The sequence below is a fragment of the Bos taurus genome, chromosome 20 (assembly GCF_002263795.3).
Source record: "Bos taurus isolate L1 Dominette 01449 registration number 42190680 breed Hereford chromosome 20, ARS-UCD2.0, whole genome shotgun sequence".
In the NCBI taxonomy this organism is placed as follows: domain Eukaryota; kingdom Metazoa; phylum Chordata; class Mammalia; order Artiodactyla; family Bovidae; genus Bos; species Bos taurus.
Window position 1 is genome coordinate 11,512,649 of NC_037347.1, and position 17,981 is coordinate 11,530,629.

Sequence of the window (17,981 nt, forward strand, 5' to 3'; positions counted from 1 at the left end):
CAAATAACGTTGGGTCTCAAGCCCATGACAAAAAGATGTTTTAAAATAGAGTTGTTTCTCTTTCTTTGCTAACTCAGTGTTCCCCCTGTGATTTTCCCTTTCCTCCTGTGTTGGTGAGGTCTCATTCTTCTCAGCTTGGCTTCTAGGCTGCATCCTCTCTGAGACCTTCTGATGGCACATGGATCCTCATCCTTCAGCTCCCAGGTTGGCTAAGGGCTGCCTTCCATTCTCCGTCCGTGCAAGTCTTACATTGAGCTGAAACGACTTGCTTGTGTCCTGTCTTCTCCATTAGTCTGGGAGCTCCATGGGGCCAAACCCTGTAGTTTATTCTTTCACCTTCGTATCCAACGTATGGCTGTAGGTGAGGCAAGTGCCCAGACAATGCTGGAGGCTTGTCCCTGGATCTGCCTGTCATCCCTTCAATTATTCTGCATTCTAATATGTAGTATGTCTTTTCCTCCTAATCTTTATGATTTTCACTGGATCCTTTTGAGTTTTGATTCCAAAGTTCTTAAAAGAGAGAGGTCCTGTCAGCTGGTACACAGACTGCAGAAGTCGGGGTGTGAGTGAGTGAGTGTGTGTGTGTGTGTGCGCGTGTGATTGTGTGTGAGAACTGAGTCACCATCTCCCATTTCTGGCTTCACTCCTCACGTCTACAACCCACCCTTGTGCTCAATTTCCATTTCTTTGTCTCATTTCCCTTTTGGAGCACTTCTGAAGGTAAGAAAACTTCATCTTACTACTATATTTGTACTTGCCAAATACTATGCTGAATCCAGCTGCGATTCTTAAATTATTCTGGAGAAAGTGGTATATATCTAGTGCAAAATAAATTTCCTTATACTCTCCAGCTATAAAAAGCTTGTTCCATTTTTTAAAAATATGGCATGGTATACAAGTAAAACTCTGTTTTGAACTTTTTCTGGCATTGAAAAACATAGGGTGAAAATATTCCAAAGCCATTATGAGTCATTCTTTTAGGAATATCTAGTGGTATGGGGAATGGTCATGAGAAGTTAAAAAAAAGGAAAACAACACATAGTATAAAGCTAAACAAAATTGGATTCTATTTAAGTATGTTTAAAATTACTTTTTCCTCTTTCTTTCTTTCTCTCTCTGTGTAAACAGGTGGCAAGGAAGTGTACAAAAATACAAACTCTAATTCAAAGATACAGTACTTACACTTTCTTCTTTATGTTTCTTTCCTGGATTTCTCAATTTATCACAATAATGATGTACTTTTCTATTGTCAGAAAAAAACAAAATCCTGACATGCAATGTAAAGGATAAAAAACCTGAAAGAGTTAAAAACACAGAACAGACTGGGACATTTAAAAGAAAATCTAGGTTTTGTATTTTATCCTAGATAAAGGGGCGAGGCAAAGGGTCTTTCTAATTATAGTATTTTTTAAAATGAATAGTGTTAAATTCTCAAGGGTAGAGAACAGTGTTATGAGGCGCAAAACATCCAGCCCTCAGCTCACCCCACTAACCACACTGCCATCCTTCTTTTTCCTCCTTTTTTTCATAGCAGTTTTTTATTTTTATTTTTTTAAAGGATCCCAGTTATCCTTTCATCTGCTTGGATATATTTTATTTTATACTGTTTGTGTTTTCTCTTTAGAGATGGCTTCCAAAGCCTTAAAGCTTCTGAACGCCCACTCACGTGAGACAGCATCTTGACTCTGCAAGTATGTGCCCTTCAACCCCGCCTGGAGACGAACCCCACTGAAGTCCCTGAGAGCAAACATCGATGAAAAGCAAAGCGATCTGGTATTTACTCAATGCTACTCCTGTCCGGTGGGTCAGAGAACAGACTTCAGTGTCCAGGATAAAGCCGGGCCTTGGCAGCTCAAGCCTCCCCATTGTGATTCAAGATTCGGGGTGTAAACACATGCAGTGTTTAACCATCGCCAGTTTGCTTTGAATGTTTGATAGCCGTGACTGGGGCTCAGGAAGAACACAGTAGTGACTTCTTCACTGGAGCTGAAGTTGAGGCTTTATGTAGTATTTGGGCAAGCGGCCCCGGCAGCTGCAAGCCCTCAATGGGCGCTTTCTAGTCGCTGAGTGGGCTGGGCGGCGTTGCTGGGAGCCCCGGGGCTGGAGCTGCCCCCCGGGCTGGGCCACCCCATCTCAGTGACAGGTGCTGAGGAAGAGGAGAAGGAGCAGCCCCTCCCCACGGGCTCCCAAGCCTGGGCTCAGTGTCTGCCATGAACTGCCATTTTTACTGCGTTTTTGTTTTAGGAACACAGGACCTTGGCAGGCAGAGATGTACCCTGTGGCTTGGTCTTTCTCTGCTCAGCCAGTGGTGATGAAAACAATAACAAAGACCCTGACTTTGCTAAATGGCCCAGACTCACTTAGATAACAAACCAGTACCGTTTTTGGCAGAAAGCCTTCTAGATGCTTGATGCTGTGTGACCTGCTGGAGTGGGAAGGAGGACTGGAAGGGAAGAGCTCTAAGTTATATTTTGGTGCAACCCAAGGGATGATCTCATCTTGTTGTAGATTGACGACCCTGTTTATTATTAACTATCACTTACTGGGAACCCTAATGTGCTGGATACTGACTTAAGGACTGCATGTTGTCTTGCTTGTCATAATCTTGCAATGTCTTTTGTTTTTCTTTCTTTCTTTTTTTTTAAGAAAGGAGAACACTGAGTTTCAGAAAGGTTAAGTGATATGTTCAATACTGTTACACAGCTTATAAATGGTACAGCCAGAAATCCAACCCTGGTACAACTATAAAATAACTTCTACTCTTTCTGGGGGAAACACATTTATAGCTTATGCTTATAAATTTTAACTTTAAGTTTCCAGGTGGCTGTGGCCTAGAAAAGGCAAGTTGGTCATGGGAGTACAGAGTAAATCAATAGTTTATATACTCTTTTCATTACAGAGAATTCCAGGAAAAGTCAGATGAGGTCGAATCATTAGGCAGAAAGGTCTCTTCTTAATAATAAGAGGTTTTACCCTCCCAAGTATGGGCTCAGTGAGCTTGTTAAAACAATTGTCATTGTTCTTATTTTAAATAATTGTTCCTAAATTTTTAAATTTAAAAATAGCTGTTAGTTTTTAGAACAATTAGGATTTGTGGAAGAAACTGAGTCATACAGAGTTCCCCATACCCTACACCCAGTTTCCACTATTATTAACATCTACTAATGCACCTTTGTTATAATCAATGAACTAATATCAAAATAGTATAACTAAGGTCCTATTTATTCAGATTTCCTTGGTGTTTACCCAATGTGCTTTTCCTATGTCAGGATTCCACCTAGGACACCACATTGCATTTAGTTGCCATGTCTTCTTAGGCTCCTCTTGGCTGTGAGAGTTTCTCAGGCTTTCAATGGCTTTGATGACCTTGCCAGTTTTGAAGTATACCAGTGATTTTGTAAGAGGTAAGAGAATGTGCTCTCTGAGGACAAGTCTCATATTTTCTTGTGATTAGACTAAGGTAATGGGTTTTGGTAGAGGACCTTGGATGTAAGGTGCCATTTTCATCACACCATATCAAGGGTATATACTATCAACATGACCTATGACTGTTGATGTTGACCTTGATCACATGGCTGAGGTAATGTTTATCAGATTTCCCCACTGGGAGGTTACCTATCCCCAACCCCCACCTCCCATACTATGTTCCTTCAAACTCGCTATGCATAGCCCACACTTAAGTGGGGGTGCTCGTTGACTTTTAAAAATAGTCTTATTAATTTTCCTCCATCACACAAAGTGACTTCTTGTTTAGCCTCATTTGATACCATTTGTTAATTAATCTCTTCATCTCTGCTCCTACTCTCCAAATTACTGCTCTCAAATCGTAGACTTTCAGAGTTCAGAGAGTATAAACTACATTAGCCCTTTTGTGATTGAGTTATCTGATAGAGGAAGCAAAAATATATACATGTTTTGAAAGAATTTCATATTTCATATTCCCTGAAAGCAAGGAAGCAATCATCATGATGGTGGTGTAGTCACCAAGTTGTGACTGATTCTTGCGACCCCATGGACTGGATTATTACTCAACAGGTCCCTCTGTCCAAGTGATTTTCCAGGCAAGAATACTGAAGTGGGTTGCCATTTCCTTCTCCAGGATATCTTCCTGACCTAGGGACTGAACTTGTGTCTCCTATATTGGCAGGCGGGTGTTTACCACTGAGCCACCAGGGAAGCCCCCCTCCATTATCATAGGATATTCAGAAATTCGTTGAGTGTCCTCAGATTTATTTTAGAGACCAGAGTCATTCTGGCTCCTAAAATAAATGTCAGGTCACCAAGGTGGTGTCTCAACTCAAGGAAACAAAGTCTGCTTACTAAACATGGGAACCGATACTGTGAACATGGATTTCCCAACAAAACACAAAGGGCAGCTGATTCTTTGATGCTGATGAGGAGAAGTACAAAGGTGATGAAGGAGGATATAAATTTGAAGAAGCATCACTTCTTCAACGTTATATACGTAAGCACTGGTTTGGATGAGTTTTAATAAAAGAAATAACTGTTGAGTTTTAATAGAAAATAAAATAGGACTTCCCTGCTGGTCTAGTGGTTAAGAATCTGTCTGCTAACATAGGTATGACCTAAAGCAAATCCCTTACAGTGGAAGTGACAAATAGATTCAAGGGATTAGATGTGATAAGACAGAGTGTCTGAAGAACTATGTTCGTAATGCTGTACAGCAGGCAGTGATCAAGAACATCAATATTGTGTTGGCCTCTTTTGTATATCACTATGAATTAGCCACAGGTATACATATGTCTGCTGCCTCCTGAATCCCCCTCATGTCTGGCAACCCATCCCACCCCTCTAGGTTGTCACAGAGTACATGGCAGTGACAATGAACAGACATATATGTAGCCCAGTGTTTCCAGCCTTTACAAGTACAAGAATCTCTCTTGCAAGTCAAAACAAGTTCATGGAACCCTGTATAAGAGTCATTGAATTTTACTATGCATTCATTGACAATGAATTATAAATTAGGGATGATATTAATCATGTTGGAGAAGGAAATGGCAACCCACTCCAATATTCTTGCCTGGAGAATCCCAGGGACAGAGGAGCCTGGTGGGCTGCCGTCTTTGGGGTCACACAGAGTCAGACACGACTGAAGCGACTTAGCAGCAGCAGCATTAACCATGTTACTACACTATAGCTTCCAAATGTGTTTGAAAAACCAGTGACAAACATATGTGAAAACACGTTATCTAATGTGTGAGACATGTTATCTAATGTGTGAAAACATATCTATTAAGTCTGTAGCTAGTGTTTGCTGCATAAAGGCCTGTAATGACCCACAATCGGGAAGGCATGCATTTCTGCCACTGCTCCTGCTGCCCACCCTACTCCCATGCCCATCACTAGGTTCCTGATCTAGCTCTTCTCCTCTAGTAGATGCTGTTACATCTGGACTTCTAGTTTCTGTAGATCCACTTCCTCCTCACATTTCCACAGAAATTTATTTGAAAGAAGTGCAGAGGGAACTCTATGTGGGCTGATGGATAGGCCTGGCTAGAATTTCACTTTTCCAGGAGTCCAAGTAACTCTTGGTCACATTAGTCAATGGCTCCCTCCATTCACAGCTCTTTAGAAGGTGTAGGAACGCCGAGAACAACAAGAAAGGGCAGCAACACGTGAACATGTTTTGGGACCTTGAATCTGTCACTGTCTCATAGCACACAAAGCCAGCTCAAATTAAAAAAGAGCGTAAGGTCAGGGCTCAGACTCATTCCTGGCATTACTTGCGGGTCACTCTATCCTCTTCTGGCTTAGATATGTTTTTGTTCTCAGTAAGCGTTCTATTTTTTGGTGGAGTCACCGTCTAACCCCACTCTTTCGTTCCCCTGAAAGAAATTCTGATTTTCTATCCTAGTTGAGTTACCTCAAGAAATTCTGGGAAAAAATCCAGTACTTCTCCCCAACTGCCCACATGGTTAGCTCACTCCCAGCTTGGAGGATAGAACCCGGGTTCATAGGAAAGACGTGGATTTCCTCCCTTTCCTTCTCCGCAGTCCCATACCAGCAACACAAAACCAAAATGCAAACCTATCCTTTTCCTAACTCATACCAAAACCCTAACATTAGAGGGTCTTTTGGTTTAGGCTTTAACCTGTTGTAAAACTTCAAAACGTCCCTAAAAGAAGAGGTTGTTGGTTAGGCCTTATCAGTAGGTTACCCAAGAATTAGCTTATCAGATCCTTTCCTAGTGGCAGATTTCAAACTTGAGAGGGTGGGATGAGGAAAACTCTGAGCCCCGCTCCTTCTATTGCCTTCAACAGGTGGGAAAAGCAAAAAGGGAAAACTAAAGGTTAGAGATATTAGGACCAAAACTCGGGGTCTTGCCTGATTGTCTCCCTTACTTCATAGCACAGGGATCAGAAATTCTTTTTTAGAGCAGATATAGGCAGATGACAGAAAGACTGTAATTCAGTTCACACTGAAGGTAACCAGAGTATAACAAAATTCCTGGGAGGTGCTCAAGACAGGGCCAGAATGGAAAAAGAATCAGCGTCACCGAGACCATGAGCTGTAAGCTGGTCAATGGTAAGAAACACATAGCACTCACTGTGTTCTTGATACCGTTTTATGTGCTCTACATCCAAGAGGGAGGTGATGTTTTTTTCTCCATTTAACAAGTGGGGAAATTATTTGCCCAGCCCACTCATGAAATGATAGGGCTGAGTACTGAACCCAGGTAGTGTGTTTCCAAAATTGGAACTCTGAAATAACACTATACTATAGACCAGAGATGGAGAAGGCAATGGCACCCCACTCCAGTACTCTTGCCTGGAAAATCCCATGGATGGAGGAGCCTGGTGGGCTGCAGTCCATGAGGTCGCTAAGAGTCGGACACGACTGAGCGACTTTACTTTGACTTTTCACTTTCATGCATTGGAGAATGAAATGGCAACCCACTCCAATGTTCTTGCCAGGAGAATCCCAGGGACGGGGGAGCCTGGTGGGCTGCCGTCTATGGGGTCGCACAGAGTTGGACACGACTGAAGCGATTTAGCAGCAGCAGCAGCATAGACCAGAGAGGTGGAGCTAAAAGCACACCCTGGTTCTAGTTCAAGCACTGTCTCTAACTGTGTGACTTTAGGGCAGGTCATTTCAGTTTTCTGGATTCAGTTTCATCAACTGTAGAAAGAAAAGATAAGAGTAGATGACACAAAGTTCTCTTACTGCTTCAACATTCAGGGTTCTATATGGAACACATATGGCCATGAAACGTATTAGAACAGAGTAAGGATGAGGGCAAATCTCATTCCTCTAATCCCATCCCCAGGGCTTTATGTGCCCAGGGTTGCTTTTATGCCTTCCTTTCCTTATCTTCACTGATAATTATGCTTCAGTTCAGTTCAGTCGCTCAGTCATGTCCGACTCTTTGTGACACCGTGAATCAGAGCAGCCAGGCCTCCCTGTCCATCACCAACTATTGGAGTTCACTCAAACTCATGTCCATCAAGTTGGTGATGCCATCCAGCCATCTCATCCTCTGTCATCCCCTTCTCCTCCTGCCCCCAATCCCTCCCAACCTCAGAGTCTTTTCCAATGAGTCAACTCTTCGCATGAGGTGGCCTAAGTATTGGAGTTTCAGCTTCAGCATCTGTCCTTCCAATGAACACCCAGGACTCATCTCCTTTAGAATGGACTGGTTGGATCTCCTTGCAGTCCAAGGGACGCTCAAGAGTCTTCTCTAACACCACAGTTCAAGAGCATCAATTCTTCGGCGCTCAGCCTTCTTCACAGTCCAACTCTCACATCTATACATGATCACTGGAAAAACCATAGCCTTAACTAGATGGACCTTTGTTGACAAAGTAATGTCTCTGCTTTTGAATATGCTATCTAGGTTGGTCACAACTTTCCTTCCAAGGAGTAAGCATCTTTTAATTTCATGGCTGCAATCAACATCTGCAGTGATTTTGGAGCCCCCAAAAATAAAGTCTGACACTGTTTCCACTGTTTCCCCATCTATTTCCCATGAAGTGATGGGACCATCACTTTGATGCCATGATCTTAGTTTTCTGAATGTTGTGCTTTAAGCCAACTTTTTCACTCTCCTCTTTCACTTTTATCAAGAGGCTTTTTAGTTCCTCTTCACTTTCTGCCATAATGGTGGTGTCATCTGCATATCTGAGGTTATTGATATTTCTCCCGGCAATCTTGATTCCAGCCTGTGCTTCTTCCAGCCCCGTGTTTCTCATGATGTACTCTGCATATAAGTTAAATAAACAGGGTGACAATATACAGCCTTGACATACTCCTTTTCCTATTTGGAACCAGTCTGTTGTTCCATGTCCAGTTCTAACTGTTGCTTCCTGACCTGCATATAGGTTTCTCAAGAGGCAGGTCAGGTGGTCTGGTATCCCCATCTCTCAGAATTTTCCACTGTTTATTGTGATCCACACAGTCAAAGGCTTTGGCATAGTCAATAAATCAGAGGTAGATGTTTTTCTGTTTTTCTGGAACTCTCTTGCTTTTTCCATGATCCAGTGGATGTTGGCAATTCGATTTCTGGTTCCTCTGCCTTTTCTAAAACTAGCTTGAACATCTGGAAGTTCATGGTTCACGTATTGCTGCAGCCTGGCTTGGAGAATTTTGAGCATTACTTTGCTAGCATGTGAGATAAGTGCAATTGTGCGGTAGTTTGAGCATTCTTTGGCATTGCCTTTCTTTGGGATTGGAATGAAAACTAACGTTTTCCAGTTCTGTGGCCACTGCTGAGTTTTCCAAATTTGCTGGCATATTGAGTGCAGCACTTTCACAGCATCATCTTTCAGTATTTGAAATAGCTCAACTGGAATTCCATCACCTCCATTAACTTTGTTTGTAGTGATACTTTCTAAGGCCCACTTGACTTCACATTCCAGGATGTCTGGCTCTAGGTGACTGACCACACCATCATGATTATCTGTGTCATGAAGATCTTTTTTGTACAGTTCTTCTGTGTATTCTTGCCACCTCTTCTTAATATCTTCTGCTTCTGTTAGGTCCATACCATTTCTGTCCTTAATTGAGCCCATCTTTGCATGAAATGTTCCCTTGATATCTCTAATTTTCTTGAAAAGATCTCTAGTCTTTCCCATTCTGTTGTTTTCCTCTATTTCTTGGCATTGATTGCTTAGGAAGGCTTTCTTATCTCTTCTTGCTATTCTTTGGAACTCTGCATTCAGATGCTTATATCTTTCCTTTTCTCCTTTGCTTTTCACTTCTCTTCTTTTCACAGCTATTTGTAAGGCCTCCTCAGACAGCCATTTTGCTTTTTTGCTTCTCTTTTCCATGGGGATGGTCTTGATCCCTGTCTCCTGTACAATGTAATGAACCTCCATCCATAGTTCATCAGGCACTCTGTCTATCAGATCTAATCCCTTGAATCTATTTCTCACTTCCACTGTATAATCGTAAGGGATTTGATTTACGTCATACCTGAATGGTCTAGTGGTTTTCCCTACTTTCTTCCATTTAAGTCTGAATTTGGCAATAAGGAGTTCATGCTCTGAGCCATAGTCAGCTCCTGGTCTTGTTTTTGCTGACTGTATAGAGCTTCTCCATCTTTGGCTGCAAAGAATATAATCAATCTGATTTTGGGGTTGACCATCTGGTGATGTCCATGTGTAGAGTCTTCTCTTGTGTTGTTCGAAGAGGGTGTTTGCTATGACCTGTGTGTTCTCTTGGCAAAACTCTGTGAGACTTTGCCCTGCTTCATTCTGTATTCCAAGGCCAAATTTGCCTGTTACCCGAGGTGTTTCTTGACTTCCTACTTTTGCATTCCAGTCTCCTATAATGAAAAGGACATCTTTTTGGGGTGTTAGTTCTAAAAGGTCTTGTAGGTCTTCATAGAACTGTTCAACTTCAGCTTCTTCAGGTTACTGGTTAGGGCATAGGCTTGGATTACTGTGATATTGAATGCTTTGCCTTGGTAACGAACAGAGATCATTCTGTCGTTTTTGAGATTGCATCCAAGTACTGCATTTCAGACTCTTTTTTTTACCATGATGGCTACTCCATTTCTTCTGAGGGATTCCTACCCACAGTAGTAGATATAACGAGTTAAATGCACCCATTCCAGTCCATTTTAGTTCGCTGATTCCTAGCAGGTCGACGTTCACTCTTGCCATCTCCTGTCTGACCACTTCCAATTTGCCTTGATTCATGGACCTAACATTCCAGGTTCCTATGCAATACTGCTCTTTAAAGCATTGGACCTTGCTTCTATCACCAGTCACATCCACAACTGGGTATTGTTTAATTATGCTTAATGGTGGGGATAACAGAACTGATATAAAAGGGTGCTTCTGGGATTGAACAAAGGAGAGAGGAGAAGAGAAGGAGCTTTGCAGCCAGATGGAAGACCTGCCTGACAGCAACACAACGTTCACCAAGTTACCCTCTCAGAGCTGCAGCTTCTACATCTGCAGTGTTAAGAATACCTACTCAAAAGGTTTTTGTGAAGATTCAGTAAGATACATAAAGAACCAAGGCCAGTGCCTAGCACATAGTAGGGGACCAGTAGGTTTTAGTTACTTTTCCATCATTGTCCCTTCCTAACAGGTGACATAAAGAGTTGTAATGGCAATAGGAAACCATGTGACCTCATATCCTCCTCTATTGTCCCAAATTTCTGTGCTTACAAGACAGCTCTTGATCTAAGTGAAAAGGAGTTACATTCCTTTTTCCCTTTAAATTTTAAACTTTGTATTTGGTAATGGGGTATATTATGAATGTGAGAGTTGGACTGTGAAGAAAGCTGAGTGCAGAAGAATTGATGCTTTTGAACTGTAGTGTTGGAGAAGACTCTTAAAAGTCCCTTGGACTGCAAGGAGATCCAACCAGTCCATTCTGAAGGAGATCAGCCCTGGGATTTCTTTGGAGGGAATGATGCTGAAGCTGAAACTCCAGTACTTTGGCCACGTCATGTGAAGAGTTGACTCATTGGAAAAGACTCTGATGCTGGGAGGGATTGGGGGCAGCAGGAGAAGGGGATGCCAGAGGATGAGATGGCTGGATGGCATCACTGACTCGATGGACATGAGTCTGAGTGAACTCTGGGAGTTGGTGATGGACAGGGAGGCCTGGCGTGCTGTGATTCACGGGGTCGTGAAGAGTCAGACATGACTGAGCAACTGAACTGAACTGAACTGATAGCCGATTAACAATGTTGTGGTAGTATCAGGTGAGCAGCAAAAGGACTCAGACATATATATACATGTATCTTCTTCCCCAAACCCCTCTCTTGAGGTATTTTCCTAGCTTATAAAATCTCTCTCTTGTTTGGTAATGGCCCTTATACAAAGATCATTTCAGATACAACTAATAGAAAATATAAAGGTTTAAGTGTAAAAGAAATTTGCTACCTATGATATATATATATGTTAAGTCCATTTGGTCCAACAGGATGTAAGCTTCAGGTGAGCCTCTGACAGCACCATGAGTACGTGGTGGTCAGGACTCCACGCATAAAAATACCTTCTTAAGGTTTAGAGCCCACACTGTTACAACATCATGTCTGTTGCATTCTGTTAATTGAAAACAGTCACAGAAAAAAAAATCTATAGAAAATCAATGAATCACAAAGGAAGAGAGCAAAAGAAGAATAAAGAAAAAAGGTATTACAGAACTGCCAGAAAATAATTAACAAAATGGCAAAGGGTCCATACCTTTCATAGTTACTTTAATGTAAATAGACCATATCAGTCTATCAGAAGACAACAAGGTGCTGAATGGATTTAAAAAAAAAACACATGACCCATCTATATGCTGCCTAAAAGAGACTTGCTTCAGATATAAGAATACACACAGACTGAAAATAAAGGAATGGAAGAGATTACTTCACACAAATGGGAACCGAAAGTAAAGTGAAGTAGCTATACTTATATCAGACAAAACAACCTTTAGAACAAAAGCTGTAATGAGAGACACAGAAATCATTATAAAGGGGTCAATCCATCAAGGGTATATAATAATTGTAAATATCTGTCCACCCAACATAAGAATAGCAAAATGTGTAAAGCAAATATGAAAAGACCTAAAGGAAGAAATCCGGGGTTGGTGATGGACAGGGAGGCCTGGTGTGCTGTGATTCATGGGGTCACAAAGAGTCGGATACAACTGAGCGACTGATCTGATCTGATCTGATCTGAAAGGAAGAAACAGATAGAAATCCAGTAATAGTAGGGGACTTCAATACCTGTCAATATTAACATCATCCAGTCAGAAATTCAATAAGGAAAATTAGCCTTAAATTATGTATTAAATTAGGTGGACTTAACAGGTGATATCAGAGAAGGCAATGGCATGCCACTCCAGTACTTTTGCCTGGAAAATCCCATGGATGGAGGAGCCTGGTGGGCTGCAGTTCATGGGGTCTCTAGAGTCGGACACAACTGAGCAACTTCCCTTTCGCTTTTCACTTTCATGCATTGGAGAAGGAAATGGCAACCCACTCCAGTGTTCTTGCCTGGAGAATCCCAGGGACGGGGGAGCCTGGTGGGCTGCCGTCTATGGGGTCGCACAGAGTTGGACATGACTGAAGTGACTTAGCAGCAGCAGCAACAGGTGATATGCAGTGGTAAAGAATCTGTATGCCAATGCAGAAGGGACAGGAGACTCAGGTTCAATCCCTTCATGGGGAAGATCCCTTGGAGTAGGAAATGGCAACCAACTCCAGTATTCTTGCCTGAAAAATCCCATGGACAGAGAAGACTGGTCACAAAGAGTTGGATACAACTGAGTGACTGAGCACACACATGCACAGAACATATACAGACATATACAGAACATTCCATGACCAAAAACAGAAAATACATTCTTCTTAAGCTCACACAAAACTTACTCCAGGATAGATCAAATGTTAGACCACAAAACAAATCTTAATAAAGTTAATGAGATTAAAATCATATCATGCATCTTTTCTAACTGTGATGATTTGAAACTGGAAATCAATTCAAGGAAAACTCGAAAATTCACAAATATGTGGTGACTAAACAGCCTGCAACTAAACAATCATTGGGTCAACAAAGAAATCAAAAAAGAAGTCAGAAAGTATCTTGAAGCAAATGAAAATGGAAATACAACATACTAAAACTTGTGGTTTGTAGCAAGAGAGCAGTTCTAAGAGAAAAGTTCATAATGATAGATGCTTACTAAGAAACAAAAAAGATCTCAAATAAACAATCTAACTTTACACCTCAAGAAATAGAAAACAAATAAATAACCAAGTCCAAAGTTAGTAGAAGGAAGGAAATAACAAAGATCAGAATGAAAATAAGTGAAGTAGAGACTAAAAAGACAACAGAAAGGTCAATGAAGCCAACAGCTGGGTTTTTTTTGTTTTTTTGTTTTTAATAAAATAAATAGATAGGGCTTCCTTAATGGCTCAGCCAGTAAAGAATCTGCTTGCAATGCAGGAGATGGAACCCTGGGTTGGAAAGATACTCTGAGAAGGAAATGGCAACCCAGTCCAATATTTTTGCCTGGAGAATCCTGTGGACAGAGGAGCCTGGAGGACTATGGTCAATTAGGTCACAAAAAGTCAGAGATGACTGAAGCGACTGAGCACACAAAAGAGAAAAACTTTTAGCTAGATTCACCAAGAAAAAAAAATAGAGAATACAAAATCATAAATGAAAGAGGAGACATTACAACTGTTACCACAGAAGTACAAAGGATAATAAGAGACAACTATGAACACTAAAAAAGTGTACAAACTGGAAGAATGTATAAATTCATGGAAACACATAGCCTACCAAGACTGAATCATGAAGAAACAGAAAATCTTAATAGGTTGATTACTAGTAAGGAGATCACATCAGTAATAAAAAAACTCCCAACAAACAAAACTTTAGCACCAGATGGTTTCATTGGTGAATTCTACCAATCTTTTAAAGAAGAACTAACATCAATTTTTCTCAAACTCTTCCAGAAAAAAGAAAAGGGAACACTTCCAACCTTATTTTACAAAGCTAGTATTATCCTAATACTAAAACCAGAAAAAGACACCACAAGAAAAGAAAATTACATGTCAATATTCCTGATAAATATAGACACAAAGAATCTTTAACTGATTATTAGTAAACTACATCCAACAGCACGTTAAAAGGATCATACACCATGATTAGTTAGGATTTACTCCAACAAGGTATGGATGATTCAACATCTGCAAATCAATCAATGTAATATGTCATATTAACAAATTGAAAGATAAAAGTCACACAATCATCTCAAGAGATGTAGAAAAAGCTTTTGGTAAAATTCAGCTCACTTGTGATGAGAACTCTCAACAACATAGATACAGAGGGAACATATCTTAACATAATAATGCTCATATGTGACAAGCTCCCAAATTACATCATTATTAACAGTGGAAAGGTGAAAGCTTTTCCTCTAAGGTCAGAAACAAGACAAGGGTGCCCACTCTTGCTATTTTTATTTAATATAGTATTGGAAATCCAAGCTAGAGCAACTAGGCAAGAAAAAGAAATAAAAGGCATCCAAATCAGAAAGAAGTAAACTGTTACTATTAGCAGATGGCATCCTATCATGTATTGAATGCCCTAAAGACTCCACCAAAAAACTATTGGAACTAATAAAAAATTCAGTTAAGTTTGAATATATAAAATCAATAAAAAAAATCAGTTGCATTTCTACACGCTAATAACTAATTATCAGAAAGAGAAATTAAGAAAATAATCCCATTTACAATTGCATAAAAAAAGAACAAAATACTTAGGGATAAATTTAACCAAGGAAGTAAAAGACCTATACATTTAAAACCATAAGATATTGATGAAAGAAATTGAAGAAGGCACAGTAAGTGAAGCTCTTCTATGCTCATGGGTTAGAAGAGTTAATATTTTAAAATGTCCATACTACCCTAAGAAATCTACAGAGTTAATATAATTCCTATCTAAATTTAAAGGATATTTTCATAGAAACAGAACAAACAATCCTAAAATCTGTATGGAATCAGAAAAGACTCTAAATAGCCAAAACAATCTTGAGAAAAAAGGACAAAGCAGGAGGCAACACATTTCTTGACTTCAAACTATGTTTCAAAGCTACAGTAATCAAAACAGTATGGTACTGACATAAAAAACAGACACATAGATAAATGGAACAGAAAAGAGAGTCCAGAAATAAACCTACATGTATAGAGTCAGTTAGTTTACAACAAGGGAGTCAAAAACATATAACTGGGAAAGACAGTCTTTTCAGAAATGGTGCTGGTAAAGCTGGACAGCCACATGCAGAAGACTAAAAGTAGACACTATTCAACACCATACTTAAAATTCAACTCAAAATGGATCAAGGGCTTAAACATGAGACCCGAAATCATAAAATTCCTAAAAGAAAACAGGTTCCATGACATTGCTCTTGGCAACGATTTTTTTTTTTTTTTTTTGGATTTGACCAAAAGCAAAGGCAATAAAAGCAAAAATAAACAAATATGACTACACCAAACTAAAAAGCTTCTGCACAGCAAAGGAAACTATCAACACAATGAGAACAGAACAGGAAAAAATAGTTGTAAATCATATATCTGATGAGGGGTTAGTATTCAAAATACATAAAAATTCATACAAGTCAGTTGAGGAAAAAACCCAAGATATTTGATTTAAAAATGGGTAGAGGAGCTAAATAGGCATTTCTCCAAAGATGACATGCAGATGGCCAACAGTACCTGAAAAGATGCTGACCATCAACAATCATCAGGGAAATGTAAATAAAGACCAGGCACCCATTAGAATGGCTATTAGAAAAATGACAAGAAGTAACAAATGTTGGCAAGAATGTGGAGCAAAGGAAACACATTCCCACATTACTTTTGGTGAGAATGTAACTTGGTGTAGTCACTATGGAAAACTGTATGGAAGGTCTTCAAAAAATTAAATATTGAACCACCATTTAATATAGAAATTTCACTTCTGGAAATAAATATTACCAAAAGGGATGAAAATATTAACTCAAAAAGTATATGTATCCCCATGTTCATTGCATCATTATTAACAATAGCTAAGATATAGTCTAGTCAGGGCTATGGTTTTTCCAGTGGTCATGTATGGGATGTGAGAGTTGGACTGTGAAGAAGGCTGAGTGCCAAAGAATTGATGCTTTTGAACTGTGGTGTTGGAGAAGATTCTTGAGAGTCCCTTGGACTGCAAGGAGATCCAACCAGTCCATTCTGAAGGAGATCAGCCCCAGGATTTCTTTGGAAGGAGTGATGCTAAAGCTGAAACTCCAGTACTTTGGCCACCTCATGCGAAGAGGTGACTCATTGGAAAAGACTCTGATGCTGGGAGGGATTGGGGGCAGGAGGAGAAGGGGACGACAGAGGATGAGATGGCTGGATGGCATCACTGACTCAATGGATGTGAGTCTGAGTGAACTCCGGGAGCTGGTGATGAACAGGGAGGCCTGGCGTGCTGCGATTCATGGGGTCGCGAAGAGTCGGACATGACTGAGTGACTGAACTGAACTGAACTGAAGATATAGAAGCAACTTGTGTCTATTGAAGAATGAATGAATAATGAAAATGTGATATGTATATATTTCAGCTACAAGAGAAGGAAATCTTGTTATTTGTGACAACATGGGTAGATACTGAGGGCATATTTTAAGTGAAATAAGTCAGATGGAAAGAGACAAATAGCATGTGATTGCTCCCACTTAAACATGGAATCTAAAAACAAGCAAACAAACAAGCAAAACCTCAAATCACAGATACAGAACAGATTGGTGGTTGCCAGAAACAAGGGACTAGGGTGGGCAGAATGTATGAAGGTAGTCAAAAGGTATAAACTTCCAATCATAAAAGAAATAAGTCCTGGGGATGTAACATGTATCATGATGACTATAATTAATAGTACTATATTGCATATTTGAAAGTTGCAAAGAGAGCTGATCTTAAAAGTTTTCATCACAAGAAAAAAGTGTAATTGTGTGTTGATGGATGTTAACTAGACTTATTGTGGTGATCATATTATGATATATACATATACCAAATCTTTACATTAATAAATGCTAAACCAATGTAATGTTAGATGTCACTTATATCTCAAATTTTTTTAAATAGGAAAAAATGAAATAATATTCAGCCATGAAAAAGAAGGGCATCTTATTATTTTCAACAGTATAGATAAAACTTGACAGCATTATGCTAAGTGAAATGTGTTTGACAGAGAAAGATAAATACTATACGATTTCACTTATATGTGGATTTAAACAAAAACAAAACTCATAGAAATAAAGAACAGATTGCTGCTTGCCAGAGAAAGGGTTGAGGGTATTGGAGACATTAGTTAAAGGTAGTAAAAATGTACAAATTTCCAGGTATGGAATAAATACATTCTGGGGATGTAATGTACAGCCTGGTGAGTATGTTTAAAAATACTGTATTATATAGTTGAAAGTTGATAAAAGAATAGATCTGAAAAGTTTTCATCACAAGGAAAAAATTTGTAACTACATAAGGTGATGGACTTTTAACTAATCTTATTGTAGTAATCATTTGCACAGATACAAACATCATTATTTTGTACATCTTAAGCATACAATGTTAAATGTCAACTAAATGTCAATAAAACTGGACAAAAGAATACAAAGAAACCACAATAAAAGAGTGAAAGTGCCAACCGAAATTGAGTGTGGACCTATGTAAGGTCGCAGAGTCTGGCAAGTGTGGTTCATTGGGGGCTTTCTTTAGTGACTAGCTACTGCTACTGGATACCCAGGCTTCTAGCAAGTTCCCTTTTAACTCTCTTGAATTAAGTAGAGTTAGATTCTGCTGCTTAAAATTGAAATCTCTTTAATTAATAAGTACCTGAACATCCCTAATATAAAAGGGTAGGATAAGCAAAAGAGAAAAATACAGGAGAAGTTACTCGAAGTCAGTTACTAAAAATCAGTCGTGTAGTTTTCTCTATGTCCACATTTATGTGTACACACATGACTATTTCCAAATATCTTAAAACTTTTTA

The 17,981-nt window shown here is 39.7% G+C and overlaps 1 long non-coding RNA gene across 1 annotated transcript in view; it reads left to right on the forward strand.

Moving 5' to 3' along the window:
* LOC112443029 (uncharacterized) overlaps window positions 1-17,662 on the forward strand; it is a 33,148-nt gene extending 15,486 nt beyond the window's left edge. Inside the window, exon 3 of the long non-coding RNA XR_003031313.2 lies at window positions 1,625-17,662. This is a non-coding gene — a long non-coding RNA (uncharacterized lncRNA). The remainder of the gene's footprint in view (window positions 1-1,624) is intronic.
* Window positions 17,663-17,981: the final 319 nt, after the last annotated feature.